Here is a 17,681-nt window from a genome sequence, read left to right on the forward strand (position 1 = left end):
ATCAACCAGATGAACTTATTGAAAGTTCGACGCCCTCTGATGAGCCCATTGAATACTCTCCTTCTGGCAACTCTAGTGATCTATCTCCCAATTATGAGTCACCCGCATCGCCATGCCACATTGCTAATGGCCTTAATAAGAACCTCACACCCCATATGATTGCTACTCCTTCTATACTGGTTGCTTCCAGTCATAGCATGATCACACTCAACATGGCTGGAGTCTTCAAGCCGAATCCACGGTATGCCAATCTTCATGTTGCACAAAAGTATGCCTCTATTCCTCATGAACCACATAATATCAATGAAGCTTTACGGCATCCCGATTGGAAATTTGCGATGAATGAGGAGATTGATACTCTTAAAAACAGTCATACATGGGATTTGGTTCCTCTTTAACCAAATATGAACATTGTCAGATCAAAGTGGGTCTATAAATCCAAGTTACTTTGATATTGGATTAGTGAAAAAACCTGTATGCATGTTATATTCTCGCAATACAAAAGCCGGTTTTCATTAAACAAAATCTATATATCACATCTACGGTGTTAGACATGAGAAGAAAACCCAAAACTATGATTTTTGAAGGGGCCTGAAGAGAGCTAATGAAAAAGGGAGCCTAAAGAACGAATTACTCTATATGTATATATAAATAAAAAACTACCCACTAAAAAACATACCAAACTTACTCGCCACACGTTTTATTGGTTTTTTTCAAAATTTTGATTCGCACATATGTGATATTTTTATATGAATGAGCATTTGATTCCGATGCATGAATAGGTTTTTATAAGTTTAAAAAATCAACAACGTACAATTTTCACAAATTTTAAGGCTTCAAATACCATTTTTTTCTATCCAAAATTCATGATCAAGTGTCAAATTCTAGTAAATCATGCTAAACATATATGTACAGTCAAAATTTGAAAAAACACCAAAATTTTTCTATTGGGTAAGTTTCACATGTTTTTTTAGTAAGTTTTCATTCCTATACATATATGGGATAGCATTTATTGCCTTGTATGTAAGAAACCTTCCAGTTGGGATTTGACCTCATGAGTGTATTAAAAATGACCAAAATAATATGAATAAATCCTTGGATCAAGGTTCTTTGGTGTAAAATTATGATTTTTGAGGTATTAAAATTTGATACATCGTAGGCCATTGATTTTTCATAAGGATGAAAACGGACAGAATCCATACAAATTTTTTGATTTTGGCTGTTTTAACTCGATTTGGATCCAAAATTTCTGTTTGCAGTTGATTCGGATCTAATTCATTTGCATTCCTAATTTTTTACCCTTATAAAATCTGACATATACATCAGAAAAACATGATCCAAAAGCCAATTTCTACTAAACTTAATATGCAATGGTCAGATGTGAAAAAAGACTGATTTGTTTTTTCTACAAATTTCACCAAGGGGTTTCTCACCCACGAGGGTAGCAAACATTATCCCCTTGCAAAATGCTCACTTGTAAGCACTCTCGAAGATTTACACTGCCGCGACCAGGTCTTGGTGCCTAGAGCGGTTTGTTCGAGACTTTTTTTTTTAAAGGCAAGCTGGGATTTTGCGAACTCCAACCAGAACAACAGCCGCCCCATGTGAGGGAGGGATTCGATACCGGGCCTTCGGCTTGACACAGACCCCGCTTACGACATGGCAGAGAGAGAGAGAGAGAGAGAGAGAGAGAGAGAGAGAGAGAGAGGAGTGTGAGTGTGGAGTTTGTTGAGGAGAGGATGGAGTCACAGACGTCTTGTGCAACCGTCTCCTCCATCTTCATCTATCCAATCAAGTCATGCCGTGGCATTTCCATCCCTTCAGCCACCATCTCTTCCACAGGTAACGCCTCCCAATTCCCCTCTTGTGAAGTACCCAATTCGATTCAGTTCCTGTATTGAAGTAGTTGAAGCTTGATGTGTTAAAGAACCACAAGTATTGTTTCTTCTGCATCAGAGGTAATAAGATAAGGAACCCAGTTCAATTCAATAGAAAACTGAGCTGTTACTCCAATTTGACTTGGAAGTATAATCATTTAAATAAAATGATTTGGTTCATAGTTCCCAAGGTAGAAGGGATGATGTTGGTGTTATGACTCTTAAGAAAATTTATAAGGAGAAAAGTTTCCAGAACACTGTAGATGCATTTTCTTACTTACGTGGTGGGAGTGGTTTCTTATCATCTGTACAACGCTTTTTTCAACATGACAGGAAAAAGGAAAAGATCAAACCAAACTTAGAGCAGAAATGGTAATTTTATTGGTCATTTAGAATGTTGGGAACAGTTAATAGCACAACTTTAAATGTGCTTTTACTTTGTTATACTATTTTAAATTTGGAAAAGGAGACTTTATATGATCTTCATCAGTTATGGAGTAAAAGCACATAAGCTACTGTGGGTGGGAAATGAGATGAGCCGCTCATGTCTCTGCTCGTGTTTGTCTCATAAAGAACTTGTTTGAACTCGTGAAATATGCTTGGCAAGCCAAATATTAAAACTAATGTTAGGCGCAGTTCGGTTTGTGTAGGCTCCATAACTATTGATAATTTATTTTACATATATTTTATGTCATAGAGTGTAGATAGTTGAAGTATTTGTGATGCAGGTGTGGAGTAGAAGAATAAGGTTCATAAGGGTCCATTTGGATCCAATATAGTTTATTTTTATTTTATTTGGGTTTTATTTAAATTTGAATTTTTGTTATGCAATGGATCCATCTTTGATCTAATTTAGAATTAGGGTTTCTTGTATTCTCTATAAATACTTATAGGGATTTTTTGAGGGAAGCTAATTGATTGAGACTTTGATATTTTTTCTTAATTTTATGCATTAGTTAATTGTCAATTTCCATTATTTTTGTTCTTTGGTAGTGTAATTCGTAGGAGTAGTGTAATTTGTTCCTTTATGATCTCGGTCTCCAGGGTTGCATCAAAGTGCTATCAGAGCAAGACCTCGATCTTGCTCACAGGCTGCAAAGTTCACAAAATGAATCAAAGGAAGCTCAGAAAGCAAGCATGAGTTTTGTTAGAACTACCTTGCATGAAATAAACAAGGACATAGCTTGAGAGCTCAATTCAATAATGAAGATACTGGTACAAACTGTCCAGAAAAGTAAAGAGTAGCAAAAAGAGGTTGATAATGATGGAGGTCTAAGTCAAGGGTTCGCGTCAACGGTGTTGGCTGTTGGTAGCTCCCAACCGCCACCACCTAGCAACAACACAGGAGTATCCAACCGCCCTCCACCGGCAGAACATGTTCAAATGGAGATACTTCTGCCACAAACTGCATTGTTGCCGACGATTTAGGCTGGCAATGGCAAACAACGCCTCACCACCCATCCTCCTCCACCCCTTCACAAGACTCAATCATAGCATGGGTTTCCTACCGACCATGTTTGGACCTGCGACCCCATGCTGCCCAACTTGTGTCGGATGTGTCCTCCACCGCCACCTTCTTCTCCTCCTCATTCTCTTCTTCCACCTTCATTTTCCCTTCCGATTTACTCCCCCAAAAATCCGGCTGCACAAGGCACCGTTGCCGGTAAAGGATGGCCAGCAGGATACTTGGTCGTTGCCCCTCTCCTCTCCTTCTCTTCTTCTTCCCCATATGAACCTAACCTCCCTCCCTCTTCACACTTTTCCCTCACTCGGCCAGCCAATGGGGATCTCACTAGATAGTGGCTGCCAGTAGGGATGGCAGTGGACTGGGGCGGGGGACAAGGTCTCCACCCCCGCCCCATCTCAAAATTTTGCCCTACATCCCTGCCTTCATCCACACGCGGGTTTTGATTTTAACCTTCATCCCGGTTTCATGTCCTCAATTCCATGTCCAAACGGGGTGAGGCAGGGCGGGGCCCCGTTTCCCTGGTGCTTCCGCTGTTGCCCCCTTTCCGTCGTTAGAGGAAGAAGAAAGGAGAGATTCGAGAAAGGGTTTTACGTTAGGGTTATATATATATATATATATATATATATATATATATATATATATATAAGATTTTATAATATGTATAAGGGTATAATAGTAATTTCCTTAATGGGGATAGGGCAGGGGCAAGAGTAAGTCTGTCCCCACACGGGTTTTGATTTTAACCTCCATTCCTGATCCATTCCCCATTTCATGTCCTCCATCCCCAGTCCATTCCCCGTTTCATGTCTTCCATCCCTAGTGCATTCTCCGTTTCATGGTCTCCATCCCTAGTCCAAATGGGGCGAGGCGGGGCCCCGTTCCCCCTCGTCCATTGCTATCCCTAGCTGCCAAACACCTCCAAACTGATAGGACACCTGGCCACCAGCTGATGGCCCCACTAGTGGCTTGGCCAACAAGGTGGAGGATGCCCAAACACTAATCCGTTCCTACCTCCTACCTTGGGAATGGGATGGATGGTGCAAACCAGTTTAGTTTTGAACCATATTTGCCCCATCCCATCGTTGTTTCTACTCAATAAAAACCATATTTAAAACCAGTTCACTGTAAGAAACCCATTTTCAACCCTCACTTAATCCATATGAGCCTATTTTCGATCCAACCTTGCTCCAATACCCACTTCAACCAATTCGTTTAAACCCTAATGCTTTATTAATTTTGTTTGGATCAAGCCACCTAGACTAATCTTTAGAACCAACTCAAATCCAAGTGTTATCCTACCCATTTGACCCAGGACCTACCTGAGTCTACTTTGATCCAATTATGGTATACTTGAATCCAAATGATTTTAATTGGACCCAAGTGTCTCTTAAGTTGGACCTTCCTAGTTTGGTCCATGTCCCATATGAAGACCCATCTGCCACCTTATTGAGCTACCCACCTAGATTCACATACTCCTCATGTTTAGAGTGTTTATGGATCCAATCACACCTTTATCAAAACTCCATCAATCCTGTCAACATCAACACTTGACAGTTACAATGGATCGGTGGTTCATGGTGGTAGAGTGTGATTGGAAGAAATGTAAGCGATTCAGCCTTGAGGGCGAGCCTTCTCCAACCCGAGCATGTAGGAGCGGAGCAGAAGAACTGGGTTCATAGAGGCCCAGTTGGATCCAATTTAGTTTAGTATTTCTCTATTTGGGTTTTTATTAAAATTTGGATCTTTGTTATGCGGTGGATCCATCTTATATCCAATTTAGAATTAGGGTTTCTTGTATTCCCTATAAATACTCATTATAAGGATTTTTCCAAGGGGGCTGATTGATTGAGACTTGTTATTTTTTCCTTAATTTTATGCATTAGTTAATTGCCAATTTTCGTTATTCTTGATTTTTGGTAGAGTAATTTGTAGTAGTAGTGTAACTTGGTTGTTCTTTTGCTATCTCGGGCTCTGGGTTGCGTCAGTTTGACTTGCAAGAGTAAGTTTAGAGTTCAAACCTGTTGCTTAGAGCTTTCAAACAATGTATTTATTTGTAAAATGAGCTAGGTCAGCTTGGCACAGTAGGTTTAGAGTCCATTTCTGTTATTTTTAACCTTAAATGTATTTTTTTGTTAATGATCCAGTTCGAGCTCGGCTCATCTAACTCAAGCTCACCATGAGTTTGAGCTCATCCTGGATTGGCATGGGAATAAGCCGAGCTTGAACACCCTCTATTTAGTTCATTTGGCTCATTTACCAGCCCTATAGACTACAAATGTATAGTGATCATAGCGATTTCCTTTTTCATAATTTACTAATGAGTTCTATTTGACATATATGTACCTTATTATTTGTTTCAGTGGCTCATGATTGAGATATCCAATTTATGTACTACTACTAAAGTTACTTCCTAAATTTAGACATTTTAGGTTTCTAATTTCTTTATGGATATTTATGGGTTAACTCCTTAGAGGATTTGGTTTGTTTATTATTTATTTTAAAAGTGTTTCAACATAGCATTCATTGATGAACATAGTAAAGGTGCCACACATTCTTGTTAGATGTACAGTACCTTTTGCAGAATGTATCATGGAGGAATCATCAGTGAACAACCTGCTTTGTTTTGGTTTGAGTGCCCACCTCCTGACCAACTCCTCCCCCTCCCAAAACACATGCACACACGCATAAACTATGATATTGCGGAAAAGTTTTTCTGCTTTTTGTGTTTAAACAGAAAAACAACTTTTTGTAATGCCTTGTTTGGTACATGAAAGCATGAAATGAATAATTTTTGTTTTGGTGAATTACTTAGAATATCACATCTATGGTCCAGAAAAAATGATGAGTAGGCACACTCTGGTATTACTTATGGCATCCTTTCCTCGTTTTTCATGAACATGAAAGTTATAGCGATAACAAAAATTCAGTTCCATGGAATTTGCTTTTGATCCAACAGAGAAAACAAACCATCCTTGTCATTCTTGTTAGAGTATCAATGCATTAAGTCCTTTCTTTCCCCTTTGCCTCCCTTTCTTTCTACAGGATTTTGGTGGGACAGGCAGTGGTTGGTTGTCAATTCCAAGGGACGGGCATATACACAAAGAGTTGAACTGAAGCTTGCATTGGTTGAAGTAGAGTTGCCAAGAGAAGCATTTAATGAAGCATGGGAGCCTTCATCTGGGTCATATTTAGGTAAGTGCTTTATTCTTTAAATTGGAATTTCACATTCTGATGTTTGTGAAATTTTGGTTGCATATCTTTAATTCTGGACATGATTTCCATGTTCAAAATTCAAAGCCTCTGTTATTGTGTCTGAAGATAATGAAGTTAGTAGAGCCTTGATAATAGTACAGCTCCTCATGTAATACGCATCATTCTCTATCTACAACAGTTTTAGACCATGACTTTAAATGCTTATTATGCATATGAAATGTGAAGAATAAATTAGAAGTGTAAAGGTCATAGTATCATACACTTGTCATGAGTAAGGCTAGGTTGGTTGATATCCTTGCAGCTGTTACCCCTGAAGTTTTTTCTTAGTTAGGGGTGCTATTAAGTTTTTATTTACATAGTTCCCATCCATAATGGCATTGCAAATAAGGAACAAACTTCAATGATGACTATGAAACCACTCCATGTTGCCAAGTTTAATGAAAATTATGATATTTCCCTTAGTGAAGGTGCTTAACAGATATTGATTTCTTTGCCCATCACATTAACTAGCAAATCGATCTACAAATGTATAGTTATCAAACAATTTGAAAAATGAGACATTCGTGTGATTAGTTGCAATATATAGTAGAGGTAACAATGCAAAACAATAATATGGACAAAGATGGAAGTATCATAGTTCATATTTAAATTAGTGAGCATATTGTCCAATTAATATCATATATGATGTACTTTTTATAATTATTTTTGCAGTTCTGAGGGCTCTTGGAATGAATATGCTGAAGGTTCCATTAAGTAAAAGACATGACATAATTAATGGCGTGTCTATGTGGGAGTGGTCTGGTTCTGCATTCGATGAAGGAGATCAAGCATCAAATTGGTTTTCAAATTACCTTGGGAAGCCAAGTCGTTTAGTGTGATTCAACACTGGCAAGATTCTTTCGTTATAAAGTTGGAACATGCTCCTGTTCTGTTTGTTCCCCATAATATTCTCCATTACATGCATCATTAAATCGTCATAGTGTTAGATACCTGAGCATAGAACATAATGTTCGACTTAGAAGTCACTAAATTTGATTCAGCTATGTCATTCAGGTAGAAAGTTCTCTCTTTTCGAACTCGACTTGGCTTAATTCATGCGTATGCATTTGCTATCATAACATGTTATTTAATATTTAATTTTAAATTAATATATATTTTTCATATGCATTAATATATTTGATGATGATAACCTATAAATAAACCAACCTATAAATATATCTATCTAGCTATTCATAATGAGTAATGCGTTCCTTTGCCCCCTTTTTTTGTTAAGTCTCGTTAGGCCCCTTCAAAAATCATAGTTTTAGGTATTTTTTCTCACGTCTAACACTGTAGATGTGATCTATAGGTTTTGTTTAGTGGGAACCGGCTTTTGGATCGCTGAAATCTGACCTGTATACATGTTTCTCTGGTGATAAAAAATCAATGTGTACAAAGGTACCATTTTTTTCTGTCTCAGAAAAATATGTTTTTTCGTCAAAAAAACATGATCCAAAAGTCGATTCCCACTAAATCAAGCATGCTAAACACATCTAACAGTTCAGATCTATCATAAAACACTTAAAACCTATGGGGCAGAATGAGAAATGGGGCCTAATATGTTCAGTTCTCATTCATAATTTAGACATGTAGGAAGAGTAAAAAATAGATTTGAGAGTGGATAGAAGATATGGATTTGGATATAGGAATGACATGGGACACATGTTTTTTTGACTTTTCAATTACATTCAATCTTGCGGTAGCAAATATTTATTTTCAAAACCGAGATGAACACTTGAAAACATAGAAGAGTGGATCTAAATTGACATAGCGATGAAAGAAATTGAAAATTGGGTAAAAATTGTAAGGTTATACTACAAAAGTATATTTCTACTCAAAAGATATTGTTAGTTTAGATGTATGCACAAAGAGCAAGATGATAAGAAGAGGTGTCAAGAGGAACCTAAGAATTAGGTGGTGGGACCTTAAAGGTGAAGATGTAGAAAAAGTTAAAAAATATGTTCTTCAAATAAAAAAAGTAGTTTGAATGGCACATCCAAATCAATTTTGCAAGCAATTGATGTAAAATTAAGCAAGTCATCAGATAAGCACTTGGAAAATAAAAAAGCAAGGTTCATATGCATGGTTCTGGAATAAGAAAGTTCAAAACCCAAACCAGGACAAAAAGGTCTATTTTGAAGAATGACAAAATACAAAAAGCATGATAGAGTTAGACAAGAGCAGTGAAAAAGAAGCAAAAAGTTAATAAATAAGGCCAAGCATGAAACATGATGAAATTTATGCCAATAACGCAGAAAAGTTGTAAAAGATATTGGGTGGGGGGTGGGGGGGTGTGCATGCATGTGTGTGTGCCTGCATGTGTGACTCCGTGTGTGCCACGTGTGTATGTGTGTGTGCAAAGGGAGATAAAAACTGGAGATAGGAACTAGGTGAGGTGTATTAAAGATAAAGCTGAAAAGGTTTCAGTTAAAAATGTTCAAATTAAAAATAGATGAAGAATACACTTTTGTAATTTGCTAAATAAAAATTGACCATTTAACCTAGAGAAAGGGGCATACATATATAATCAAGATATGATTGATAGAATTATTTATGAGGAAGTAGAAATAGCAATAAAGAAAATGGAGGAAAAATCAGATCTGAATGGTATTCTCATTGAAGTAAGATTGAAATCAATTTGTTAACAAAATTATTTATTAAACTTTTTGTTAAAAAAAAGCCTCCTCTATACAAGAATAAAGTTGATCTTCAAATGTTATGGAGATGTGTATATTAAAATGGATGTATGGGTTACATAAAAGTATAAGATTAGAAATAAATTTATGAAAAAACATTTAGGAATATTACCAATAAATGCAAAAATTAGATAATGCCATTTAAGATGGCTTGGACTTGTTGAGAGTAGGTTTACCACAACACCAATAAGAAAGGTTGATACAGCACAAGCAGAAGGAATTAGGAAAAGAAGAAAACTATTGAAGACTTGGAGAGAGGTAGCCAGAGGTGATATGAGAAAATGTAGGATGACTGAGGTTGTAGCTTGTAAATCTGGCCCATGTAATTGGGATAAGGCTTCATGATGATGATTGATTATTCTTCATCAAAAGATGATAGTTGTTAATGCTTCTTTGAATTTAATGCCAAACTTGCATTTAGTTAAACAATTGCTAGTCTTGTAAACATTTTAAACAAGTCTAAAAAAATACCAACTGCTATAATAAAGCTACTGCGTTATTATTTAATCATGAATATCTTTGGCACTTGACATTTTTGTAGTTGATCACTGCTGCAGTGACTGAAACCCGACCGGTGGATTCCAATTACGCCAGTGGTCACAAAACAATGTTTTCTGATGGTTATCCATTCTTACTAATATCCCAGGTTGATATACTTGTTAGTAACATTACTATGTTACTTGGTGGATGCTTAACTTTAAAAATTTATTTATTAGTTATTTTGTTGCTTGCAGGATTCCTTAGATTCATTAAACAAGCTTCTCAAAGAGCCCCTGCCTATCAACCGCTTCAGGCCAAAGTCTCTCTCTCTCTCTCTCTCTCTCTATGGAAAAAGAAGTTATATGCATAGCGAGATCAGCACTCTTTTTTTTTTGAATTTTTGAATTGGAATATAGCAGATTGCGTAAATGAAAAATCTATTCTACAGATTGGTGTAAGCTTAATAGGTTGCAACTCATAAAGGATGAAATTTGTGAGATATTATGGTACTCTGAGATTAATGTCATAATCTGAAAGTTTTTGATTGGCAATTTCTGTTTTGTTTTTGTCATTATAATTATGCAATTTTATAATTCTTTAGTTAAGCGATACAAAATCAGGTGACCATCATTAAGAAATGTGCCTTGCCAAATTTAATATTTTTTTTTTAATTTCAGCATATTATTTATCATTTTCTTGAGTTCTTCAATATGTTGGCAATTTGTCAATGTCTGATTTCTTGTTGGGAGATTACTAAAGGTAAATGAACTGTCAAAGTTACTCTATTTGCCTGTTCTTAAATGGTCTTGATTATCATCAATGTTGGAAAAAGAAGATAATGACATACTGGAGTACTATTATCATAGTCACAAATATGTGTGAAAATTTATTCTTACAATATAATAAAAATGATGTTAAATTATTATTATATTTTCAAAATATCACTATTTTGAAAACACTGACAACATTTACAAAAATATTGAAATGTTATTGGGATCCTATTAGATTTTTTGTTTTGCAATTAATATATTTTTTCTTATTTCCTACTTTGTTTGGATCGATGTTAATTTTCTACCTGTTTACGTTGTGAAAAAAACATACTAATATAGTTTCTTCATTCCTTATTACCTTTTAGAAAATTGTGAGGTACTCGTGTTTATAAAATGACCAGAATGGAATCTTGCTTTGTGAGACATTTTCAAGATTTACATTGGTGATTATGATTTACAGTAGCTGAGAAGGAAATCATGCAAATATTGCATTTAGTTATCATTTGGGAAGTCATATCGGCCAAATTATCTTTTCTGTTTAAGTTTCTAAACAATGATGACAGTGTACCATAGTTACAGGGTTCTCTAGTTTGGTTCACAACTTCACAGGCAGCAAACCATGACTCATGTCCTAGATCATGTTCAATAGATTCCACATGAGACATGCAACCCACAACCATGATTTGGAAAATTGGAACAATGATCCATGGCCCAATGATAGTGGATAATAAGATCGTGGAGGCTGCATTGTCTTATAAGAGTCCAATATTTTTATATATTTCAATTCTTTGGTAATTTATTGCCTTGATGAGTCCTTGAACAAAGCAGAAATCAATTTTGTAGCTGATCAAAGATGATGGAGTATTTAATATGAGCATTTAGTATATAATTTAAACCGCTTTGATAAAAACATTCATTAATTTCCTTTTAAACATAACGAAGGCCCTTGTAATTTTCTTTCTGTTTTATTTTAAAGCTCGTGAACTAACTAAATGCCTTTTGTCTACTGTGTTTCATTGCCAAAATCACCAGAATGTTTGTTCAAGTAAAAATTGGATCTAGTTTTAGCAGTTCCTTTAATATTGTAGAATCTATACTTGGTCATTTGCTAGAGCTTAACTGTTAAAGATTGACAAAATGTATGACTCTTTCTCTAAACAAGATTAGGATTAATTTCAGCAATTTGCCCATTATACTACCTCTATTGTTTTTCTACTTTTTTGGTAGGCCATGCTTTTTTTTATCATCTTTTGCAGACTTGCAGTTCATTTGCTCTATGTGATGCAGTTTTTTTTCATGGGATCATGCATATTGTATTCATAGAGATGTTTATATATGGTTGGATATTTAAGCAGAGATTGCACTGTTATCTTTCATTCATATGTTTCTTTACCTCTACTGTCTTCAAAATGAACTCAGAATTGTTCTCAACTTAGGCCTCCTCCCCAGTTTTGAAACAGTTGAACTTTGTGGTAGTCACAATCTTGTTTCTGATACTGAATTGATGATTGTTGCAGTATTCTTGTTGAAGGATGTGAGCCGTTTGCAGAGGACCTATGGGCAGAAGTGAAAATAAATGGGGCAAAATTTTGCGGTGTTAAGCTATGCTCTCGATGTTAGGTAAGAAATTTGATTTTTGCTCTAGTTTCAGCATGTTCTAATAGAACAAATTGAAATGCATCTTTGTCAGAGTTTTAACAATTTGATGCTTTGAAAAGCAACAAAAGAATAAACTAATATCATTATTTGATCAAAATGACACCCTTTTTACAAAATTTGCAGCCACACCCATGGCTAAGTCACAAGGACATGACTATTTTAGTGGAGTACATGGTCCAAATGGATGCGGTTTGGATATGGGCCCCGAATGGTGGGATACGGTCAAATTCACCTCCAATATGGTTTTGACCATAGCTCACTCATTTTGTCTATCCAAAAAGCCAACTTTGTTAGAATCAAGACATTTGTAGACAGCACCTTTTCTGGCCTACAATTTGGACTAGTTTGACCTTCAACTTCTGGTCAAACACATTGCCAGAAAATTGCCATGAATCCATAATTAAAAGCCTTTTGCTTTAAACTACAAGTCAATCCCATGACTGTAGCATGCTTTATGAATGGGAAGTTTATTGCAAAGTGTCTTTTTTTGTAGAGGAAAGACTCTTTTTTCTCTCATATCATCGATATGGGATTAAAAGGAATTGGCATCCAAACAAAAGAGAATTGTACTTGAATGTTCAAATCTTTAGCATATAATAATAGATTGATAACTTTAGCAATTCATCATTATCATAAACAATAACAACCATCATTAGTTTTCATTCATCAAATGGAATCCCAATAGACAGTATAGGTTGGATCCAATTTGGGCTGTGGTTGTTCCTGAGTTGCATCCAGTTCAGATCTGGTATCCATGCATATATATATATATATATATATTGAGAGTATGTAAGAAGAACCAGATAATGAGGACTGGGTATGGACCACCCTTTACCGTATAACAAAAAAAAGAAAGAAAAAGAAACGTCAAAAGAGAGGCTCTTAGCGGCAGTTGCTCATGCTGCTAAAGACCACCCTAAAGGCCATTTTTTTTTTCATGTGTCTGCACCTAAGCTGTTTATGCCTACACCCTACTCTCTCTCTCTCTACGCACACACATACACATACACATGTGCCAATATCCTAGAATCTTATTTTCCAGAAATTAGCATTCATAAGGCTTGTACTCTTGCAGTATCCAGTTTCTGTACCTTTATCCATGTTGCTTAGGACCGTGGCATCACAATATTCATGCATATATGCATTGCGCAATGTCTGTGTGTATGTACACATGCACGTGGGAGTGCTCATGGGAGTGGTGTGTGTGACACCACAAATTACTCATTGATGAAAAATTTAGTTTTAAAAGACATGCTTGTCTAAGATTCATGCAGTTACAAAAATATTTCCTATACAAAATGTTAAAATTCATAAGATGCATGTATTGGAGTTTCATATTACACCACATACCAATTTGATGATTCCGGACCAATTTCCTATTTCTTGTCAACAGAAGATACAAGTCTAAGTACAATAAGGACACAATGCTCTTGCTATCATGTTTATTGGGTACAACTTGTTAAAATATGTGTATTATCGACATTTGTAATCTCGTATATATTTATATTCATATATATATAGATACATATACATATATATATATATATGTATATATATATCTATATATATATATGAATATAAATATATATACTTTATTCACCCAAAAGGGTATTTCTGTAAATTCCTGTTTTGCGCATATTCCACTTTGGAATATTGCTTGTAATTTTTATTTTAATTTTTATTTTTCTTCTTTCTTTTTTCTTCTTTTTTCCCTTTTTCTTTTTTTGTGCCACATAGGGAGGCTCCCCAAAGAGTCGTTGGGGAGCCTCCAATGGTCACATATGTGACCGTTGGGGGCTCCCAACGACTCTCTTGGGAGCCCCCTTTGTGGCTCCTTTTTATGCTTATAAATAGGGGCTCTCCCCTTTGTATTTGATACTCCTTGGAGGAGCATTTGCTCCATTGTATAAGGGTTTCTACCCTCTTCTTCCTTTTTGTTCAATAATATTCAACTTATGACTTTAAGTCATATTTACCCCTTTTATGGGTTTATGTATTAGCACATGATGTGCTTGTGTTGTTCCATTGAGTGGGTTTATTCACACTTCATGTGCGTGTGTATGGGTTCATTATTGAACCTAATATATTCAAAGTCATTTTCTAACATGGTATCAGAGCAAGGTTGAGATCGAGTTGCTCTTTGGTGCATCGGGAAGCGTGATATTCAAGATTTTTTTAAAAGAAAAATGGTGAAGTATTCATTTCTCTTTATTGTCTTTCTTATAGTTATTCGGTATCCATTCTATTTCTTTAAGTATTGTATGAAGAATTTAATATGTTCTTTTTTTATGTGTGCTCTTTGTCATTATGTCTTTTTATAAAAATTTGAGTTACTTGGTACTCCATTGAATCATTTTCGTATGTTTTTCTTTGAAAAATTTTAAATGATAACTTGCTTGGCGAAAAATTAGATATATGATTGCTCAAAACTTGCTTTAATGGGTCGGTAAAAATTTATGACCATTGAAACTTTGAATTTACATTTTAAACCTAACCTTGTTTATAAGAATACCTTTATATGAATGGTAAGTCTTTAAAGAAAGGTATGTTAAGATTAAAATGTTTGTGAGATGTAGTTTTTTGAAAAATGCTTGTCATATATGAAAAATTCCGTATTATGTTTTGATTCTCTTACCTAATGTGTCCTTTTTATATGAGCAACATTTAATTAAGAAAGTTTTTTTTTTATATAATACCGGTTGAATTAAGTTTTAAAATGGTCTTATGGAATATGGTGATTTTCTTTGCATCTTTATACTCTTAAAGATTTTTCAATATTTAAAGAGTTTGTCTCATTATAAAAGTTATAGTCTTCACTAATGTTTGTTGCCTACTTATTTCATTAAGAGTAGGTAATAATCTATTAAGTCATGTTTTTTTGATAAAACTTAAGAGTTTTAAATTTTTCCTCAATAAATGTTTAATTTTATAAATTTATGCCATAGTACAATCTTATTTTATCATAAGGTTTTGTTAATGAATCTATTATTCTTCTTTGTTGGGATTTCTTCCACTTTAATGGAGTTTTCCCCTTCTTTGGGAGTTTTATGTGTTTTTGTGTTTGAGCTCTCTTTAAGGAGCCTTTCGGTCCTTATAATCTTCTTGTGAGTATATACTCTTTTATGAAGATTTCATGATTGTTTGTGAGCATCATTTTTAAGTTGCAATAGTAGATTTCATAAGATTTTCGAACTTCACCATCTTTATGAATGCCTATATTGGCCTAAGTTTGTTATTTGCTCATTCAAGATTATTGTCATTTAAAAATCTTGCATTGCATAAAAGTGCATTTAATTGCACTTTATATCTATCATAGTTAAGGCTTGTTTGTTCCAAATCGGTTCGTACACATGATGTTGCTTAATATTTCATGTTATGTTTGTTGCATAATAAGCCTTTTTTGGTATAAAAGACTTCTTTTGAAGATTAAGCATAATTCGTGTTTATGCAAAATTGTTTTTTTGTTGTGATTGATTATATTGGACCTTTGATTCAATTTGTTAATCGGTCCTCTTTGTAAAAACTTTTATTTGGAAAATGATTCCTTAAGTGTTTATTGCCCTTTTGTGGCATTTATATTTGTCCATCACATGTTATTTAATACATCATATGTTTGGCGTTATTATTGTTATATTAGAGATGTTTGTTGAGGTGAGTTATGGGCACCTTGGGACTCTAAAATGATTTGTTATATGATCTCTAATTATGAGTGTGTCACTCATTTTTTCTCTTTTGGCCATTTGATCTAATGGATGCTCTCATTTACATGTAAATGTGATGGATATATGGTGTTTTGAAACCTTAAATGTTTTAAGGTATATTAAAATCAAGGGTTTTGGGATTATAGCCCAACATTTTATTTGTTTATGAATTGTATGAGTGCATTTGCACATTTGTGATTCCGTATGTTGTGCTTGTTGTGCACAAGTGTTCCAAGTACTCTTGGTGTGTGTATGTTCACACATTTATTCCAAAATAATATTGTTATAGGTATTCTTTTTAAAGAATATTGTTTCAAAGGTTTTATTCATGTTTGTCATTACAAGTTTTATTGCCTCAAAAGTCTTCTTCTTTTATGCCCCTTATCTAAGTGTCATCATATGTAGACAAGAATTTTATTACACCTCCGTGTGTTGGTAGCCCTTTGTTGGCTTTTGCTCTCTTGGTCTAGTAGTTGAACACACTTGTCTTGAGTGTTATTATATGTAGACAAGGCACGTTGATTCACACCATGGTGTGTGATTTTAGTCCATGTTGGCGTTTGTGTTCTTGTTCTAGTCGCTGAGATGTATGCCCATGGTTGACTTATTTCACTCATTTCAAGTGCCATCTTATGTAGATAAGAGATGTATTATGTTTTAGCCCATGGTTGGCTTATTACTCTTGTTCTAGTAGCTGAAGATACTTGGTTTTGAGTGTATTTTTACGTAGACAAGAGATACTTTTGGTCCATGTTGGCATGTATTCTCTTGTTCTTGTCGTAGATGCACTTATTTCAAGTATTATTATATGTAGACAAGAGGTTCTTTTGCACACCTTTGTGTGTGTCTTTGGCCTTTAATGGCTTTATATTCTTGATCTAGTAGCTTATACACTTGATTTATGGGTTTTTGGAGAACTAATGAGGTAGTTGCTTGTAGTGGATGAACTATTGTTGAAAACTTAAGAAATTTCATTCATATGTTGATTTCTTTTAGATAAAAGTGAATCATATCTTTGATATGCATATTTTAAAAAATCAAATTGATATTTTAGCATTTAATCTATATATTGAGTGCTTATGGCTTTTTTGGCCACTTTTGTATGCAAAATGAGTTTTTTGTCATTTGAGTGTGATTTTCCTAAATGTGTAAGGTTCCCCACTCAAATAACACTCATTGTTTTGTCTCTTGAATGAATTTTACAACTGTTTTGAACTCTTGTGTTCATTTTGTCTAAAGTATGCTTGGAGACTTCGTTTCTTTTGTTTGGCACTTCATTACATGTTTGGAGCATATCCCTTAATGATTCCTTTAAGTATTAATTTCATGATAATATGTATGGCTTTTTAAGCCCTCATGTGTATGTAATTTATGCCTCTTCGTAGGCTTCTTATGGTATCCCTTAGTGGACCATTTTGCTATTCCCCATTATGGGGTTATATTTGTCCAATATTGGACCTTATGAATGCATTATGCATTATTGCAATTCATTTCTGCATAATTTGCTTCCGCTCATTTTCTTTTAACATGATGTATGTTTTTGAAACTTTGGTGTCATTTCTGCATAATTTGCATAATTTCTAACATGTGTCATCCATAATTATGCTAGTTAGAAATGTTCCATTTGAGTAAAAGTGCAAAGATATGTTTTACTTGTTTCTTTGTTGTTTTTCTACAGGATCGCTAAGATGTGGAACATTAGATACATCATGGATTCGATCGATGGTGAATTGGACTTGAAGACCTAGCTCAACTGTCATGAAGATGGAGTTTTTCCC

At 34.8% G+C, this 17,681-nt stretch overlaps 1 pseudogene; it reads left to right on the plus strand.

Moving 5' to 3' along the window:
* Nucleotides 1-1,739: 1,739 nt before the first annotated feature.
* LOC149831042 (uncharacterized) lies at nucleotides 1,740-12,163 on the plus strand (annotated as a pseudogene).
* Nucleotides 12,164-17,681: the final 5,518 nt, after the last annotated feature.

The sequence above is a fragment of the Nuphar pumila genome, chromosome 7, assembly GCF_984573655.1.
Source record: "Nuphar pumila chromosome 7, dmNupPumi1.hap1.1, whole genome shotgun sequence".
Lineage (NCBI taxonomy): Eukaryota > Viridiplantae > Streptophyta > Magnoliopsida > Nymphaeales > Nymphaeaceae > Nuphar > Nuphar pumila.